General features: G+C 46.6%; 1 long non-coding RNA gene across 1 annotated transcript; it reads right to left on the bottom strand.

Annotated features, from left to right (window-relative positions):
- Window positions 1-4,842: 4,842 nt before the first annotated feature.
- LOC129455971 (uncharacterized) lies at window positions 4,843-5,593 on the bottom strand. The gene is made up of 2 exons (XR_012358901.1): window positions 5,380-5,593; window positions 4,843-4,924 (listed from the first exon to the last, which is right to left on the bottom strand). It is a non-coding gene; the product is annotated as an uncharacterized lncRNA (long non-coding RNA).
- Window positions 5,594-5,804: the final 211 nt, after the last annotated feature.

Consider the following 5,804-nt stretch of genomic DNA (forward strand, 5'->3'; position numbering starts at 1 on the left):
TAGTGAGGATCTCCAGATGCACGCATCTGGTCGTGAGACATTTGAAAATGATTCCCCACCTTTTCTCTGTACGCCTGCCCACTTTTACTTGAAAGTGCCCGAAACAGTCCATCCCGGTTGAATAGAATGCTGGATTATAGAGGCGCAGGCGTGCTCTAGGTAGGTCTGCCATCTTAGGGACCTGAGGGCTTGCTTTCCATCGCCGACAATCTGAGCAGGTATGTTGGTATCGGCGAATTGCTTCTCTACCTCGTAAGATCCAAAATTTACGGCGGATCTCCGCAAACACTCTCTCAGGCCCGGGGTGGCAGAGTTGAGAATCATAATCTTTAATCAGTAGCTTAGTGGTGGGATGACGCTGATCCAATATGACGGGATGCACAGTGGACAGGTCTAAATCTTCAGCCTGGCGTAATCTACCACCTACCCTAATGAGTCCCGTCACCTTGTCCAGTTCTGGAGACAATTTGAGTAAACGACTGCTTCGTTGAACTGGTTTCTCATTCTGTAGGAGTTTAAGCTCCTCTGGAAAGCTATTTTGTTGTGCCCCTTTCAGAATGAGAATCTCAGCATTACGGTAGTCGTCAGCGTTAGGTGTCTTGCTCTGACTTGCCGCCCCATTAAGCATCTGCACAGTTGCCTCTACTAGCTCCCTCCAGGTAGTGTACTGCAGTGCATCCGGGATATGTGGGTCATTATCCGGTATGATTGTCGTGACTCCGCAGAATACAGACTTTCTAAGTTCCGAATGACACTCGTCTGCTGCTTGTGATGGTAAGGTTGGCCAGTTGTCGGGGCTTTGCAGAAGAAAGGGTGGTCCATGACTCCACCGATTACCCCCAACCAGCTCCTTTAACTTCTTACCTCTAGTAAGATCATCAGCAGGATTGTTCACTGAGTCAACATATCGCCACGCAAAACGATCAGTGAGCTCCTGAATCTCAGCCACCCGTGTGCCAACGAACACCTTAAAACGACATGACTCAGAATGTAACCAGGACAGGACAGTGGTTGAGTCTGTCCATAGAATAGTCTTGCTGATTGGCAGAGTTAACTCCTGTTTAAGCAATCTGGTAAGTTGAGCTCCTGTGTGGGCAGCACAGAGCTCTAATCTGGGTATTGAGAGCAGTCGTTTAGGTGCAATTCTGGACCGAGCTGCAACAAAGGAGAGGTAAGGCTGACCTTGACTGTCTGTTGTTCTTAGGTAAACGACAGCTCCATATGCTTGCTCCGAAGCATCGCAGAACACATGCATATCACGAGTACAGCTTTTCTCATCCATGGCAGGAGGTAAGTATGCTCGGGGGAAAGTGATTCTTGGCAGAACTTGTAACTCTGCCTCCCAGTCTCTCCAGGCTTGTAAGAGATCATGAGGAAGTAGAGGATCGTCCCAATCTCGATGCTTGTCCCACAGCTGTCTTACCAGTATTTTGGCACGGGTAGTGTAGGGCAGGATAAAGCCGAGGGGGTCGTATTGGCTGGCCAATACCTTGTAGATATTCCTCATGGTAGGAGTATCATACTTCACTGGACGATGTTTGTACCTCATGGTGTCCGTTGAACAGTGCCAGCTAAGGCCCAGGGCGGATTCAGCATTATCTTCTCGATTGTGAGAGAGCCAGAGTTCCAAATTTTCTGATCGGGCTTCTTCGGGCAGATGGTTGATGACCTCTGGCCTATTGCTGGCCCACTGACGTAGTTCAAACCCACCAGAGGCTAGAGTCTTCCTTAACTTATCTACCAGTGTTTTAGCTTGGTCAGGTGAGGAGAGGCTTTGCAGACAATTATCAACGTAAAAGCATCTCTCGATGGAAAACCTCACATTGTCTTCTGGCTGGCTGTGACTGATAACATGGTGCTGCATGGCATAGGTAGCACAGCACGGACTACATGTAGTACCGAATGGCAGGACCTGCCACTCAAAGACTGATGGAGTTCGGTCTACTTCCATGTCTCGCCAGACAAATCTCAGAAGAGAACGATCCTCAGAGAGCAGACGGACCTGGTGAAACATGGCTTTCACGTCACCACTTATGGCCACAGCGTGTTCTCTGAACCGTAACAGCACTCCTAGTAGTGAGGGTCCCAAAGTGGGTCCAGGTAACAGCCACTCATTCAGGTTCAGACCTCGGTACTGATAAGAACAATTGAACACAATCCGGTTCTTATTGTTGTGAGTCACCATGTGGTGGGGTATATACCACGATTCACCCGGCTGTGTCACCACCTGAGGACTCAATTTCTTCACCGTTCCTGCCTGTACCAATTTCTGGATCTCAGCGTTGTACGCCTTGGCTCGCTCAGGGTCTTTAGAGAGGGACCGTTCAGTGTTTCGGAGACTGGGCATTACCATTTCCTTTGGAGCTTCGAAACGTGGTATGTCTTTGCGCCTAAGCAGGGGGGTGGCGTATCGTAAGACTCCATCCACTTCAACTCGGGTGGTCTTTGTTTCCAGTATATGAAGAGCCTCCTGGTCTTGACGAGACCTTGTGACCTCTTTCTCATTTCTTAAGGGAAGGACATCTACTTGCCACAGTTTCTCTACATTTCTGAAGAGCTCAGATACTTGGGGAATGGTAAAGGTCAATAAACACTGTTGTGCGTGAATGGACTGCTCAACCAATCTAGTGGGGCCCTGTAATGTCCATCCTAATCGTGTCTTAAGGGCTGCCGGTCCCCCTGGTGGTCCCAACCTTACTGGCTTAATGGGAGTAATTAAGTGAGGATGGTCCGCTCCAATGAGGAGTAGGGGCTGTGCCTGCTCGAATCCTTGTATTGCGAGACCTACGAGGTGCTTGTACTTTCTCTGTAGCTTGTCAATGGGGTATGAGTGAAGTGCAAGACCAAGCCGTTCTGCTGTAAAGGCACCAGTAATAAGGAAGCTGTGTTGGGGCTTATCAGCTGAGGAAATGCGAAATGATACCATGGATCCATTAAGAACTTGAATGTCCTGTCTTATAGTCCGCAGAGCAAGGTCTTCTGGCTCCCCTTGGAGGCCCAAGTAGCGTGCCGCGGCGGGTAAGAGCATTGTCCGTTCTGATCCATCGTCTAAGATGGCATATGTGTCCAGAGTGCGCTTACCATGGCGGAGCAGGACTTTGATAACCTTTAACACACGGCTGCCATCTACTGGTCTGTCCACATACAGCACTTCAGAGGGTGTATTCACCAGACAACTTTCTTCCTTAGTTGACTTGACCTCCGCCTTAGGTGTCCTGTAGTTCACCTCGTGCAGAACTGACAAGTGTTTGCCTTGACAAATGCTGCAGGGCTTCCGCAGGTTGCACTGTGAAGAAAGGTGAGCTCTAGCACATCGCCAGCATCTTCTATTGGTACGGATCCACTCTGATAACTGGTCTCTGTTCAGTTTTACAACCTCTGTGCATTGGCTTAAGAAGTGGTCCGAGTTAGTACAGAAGGGACAGTATGTCTTAACGGTATTCTTTGAGGTGGGATTCACATGAGATGGTGATACTTCAGTAACCATAGCCTCTCGGGATCCATGTAACACAGTAGCAGTCCACCTCTTCTGGCGAGGCTCATTCCTAGTCCCCTGTTTCTCCTTGGTGATCCTACCTTGTGATGAACCATCGTATTCCTGGCACCATGACTCATATTGCAACCAGTCGGACAGATCACTAAGCGTGTAGGTGGTTCCTGGAAGATGGAGCTTGCTGCGTCTAAACTCGGCTCTCATCTCTGTAGGTAACTTGCTCAGTAAACGTGCCACGTGAGACCCACACTGTAGCTCTATCTCTCCTGTGGGGCCGAGGGATTTAAGCATGCCCACTAGAGCCTGAATCTGCAGGGCGAACTTCTCAAAGGCAGCTTGATCACCCCGTCGTATATCAGGTGAATCCATAACACTGGCTATTTTGTTCAATATCATCTGATGGGGCTGACCAAACTTCAGATTCAGAGCTGCCATTGTGTCACTGTAAGGTGTGGGAGAGTTCAGGTATGAATCTGCTATTAGCCTTGCCTCTTCCAATTTCAGGTGATCCACTAGTATTTGGTATTTAAACAGCTCTGTTCCATTTGAGGGTAGTAAGTTGCACAATGATATCTTTAATCTAGCAAACTCGCTGGGGTCTCTCCTACTGAAATATGGGATCGTCGGCATTGGACCTCTGTATGTTGATTCAGATGGTGAAGCAATCTGATGTCGAATATCAGTTGAGGTTCTAGGATGGGCCCTCGGTAGATATGGCTGTGATGTGGTTGCATGCACACCTTGGAGGAAACTCTCATACTGCTCCGAGTTATGCACTGAACAAGGTCTGAGAGGAGTCTGATGATAAAGACTTCGTTGTTGACTCGAATGACCCAGAAGCACCCTGCCTGCATAGGAGTCTCTAACAGGATGGCTGTCTGGTAGGGCTGTGGTCGGTCTTTTCTGGCAGGTGGCAGCTTGCTTTAAGACTTCCAGTTCACTCATCATCCTCTCTAGGATAGTAACAGCATACGTGTCCTCCTCTTCATAACTAACATCTATTAACGGCTGATGACCGGGAAAGCGAGTTATCTCAGCAGCTGCCTCCTTATGAGAATATAAATCATCTTCCAGCCCATGCCTACTGATCCTTGATTCAGAAGATTGTCTTTGTGGCAGCACGTACCCCATCTCGTATGCCTCATAATGCCGTGGTGGGTAAGTCCGCCGCTTAGGTCTGGTTGAAGCTCTATCTTCCATCTTTTTGAGAGAGAATACCACCCATCCGGCTCGAAGGACCACAATATTGAAGAGACTTAAAAGGACTGTAGTTTAATATATTGCTGGGCCTATTGTTATGTGGTAATCACTCCCGGGTGTCGGCCAGAACACAAGAACCAGACGAATAATTAGATTCTGGGTGTTTAATTCACAGTTGCAGTAGGCATGGACCTTCGATTAATATGCACTTATATCTGTGTTTGTGTGGTTCTGCAACAACAAATAATAAACAAGAATAAAAGCATTATAAAAGAACATTATTATACATTTGTTTGAATAACCAGCATTAACAGCTGTAATTAAGTTTAAATCTGCAAAGGTATACAAGACACCGTGAAATGGCGTCACATGTTCTAAAACGTGACTAGCAATAATGCACATGTATCAGATAACATTGAATATACAGTAAATAACAGTATCTATTTAGAATTGTTAAATAACCGAATAAGTATTAAAACTATACAATCTATACAAATATAAAGAAATAATACTGAATAAATATGTACAAGGTAAACTAACACAAATATCAACTGGATACCATGACGATTAATGAGAAGATTCGCGCTCTCTAACAGCTTCATTTACATATGAATGATAACTGACAATATAACATAAAAGACGCGATAATCTTTGCTACTAATTTAAAGACAAATAAGAAAACTTACTATTCGGCACTGACGCACACAATAAAGCACAGAAACTATGCAAACAGCAGGAAATCTCTTCGCAACACAACCCCTGTCACGCACTTATCTCTCCGTCTCGATCAGAGCCGCACATAACTGAGCGCTATTCTGTTCTCTCATAAGCGGTTAGGCTGCGTTGGAGCGCGTCACTATGCGCCAGGGATGCGCATCCGTGAACATTCATGCAACCTTTCTTACAATACCTGCAAAATGATAAAGCTCAACGTTTTTGCCAGGCGATGTATTTTCTTTAACAGAAGTCCCATTTCAAAGCCTACAGTGAATGGCCGGTTTGGACTACAGCCCTCTACTTCCCGATTGAATGACGACATTATTACTAAAAAGTTTAGTTAAAACTCTAACTGTACGTTCACACCGCCACAGACTTGAGCTCCCAAAGTTAC

The sequence above is a fragment of the Misgurnus anguillicaudatus genome, chromosome 2, assembly GCF_027580225.2.
Source record: "Misgurnus anguillicaudatus chromosome 2, ASM2758022v2, whole genome shotgun sequence".
NCBI classification, from domain to species: domain Eukaryota; kingdom Metazoa; phylum Chordata; class Actinopteri; order Cypriniformes; family Cobitidae; genus Misgurnus; species Misgurnus anguillicaudatus.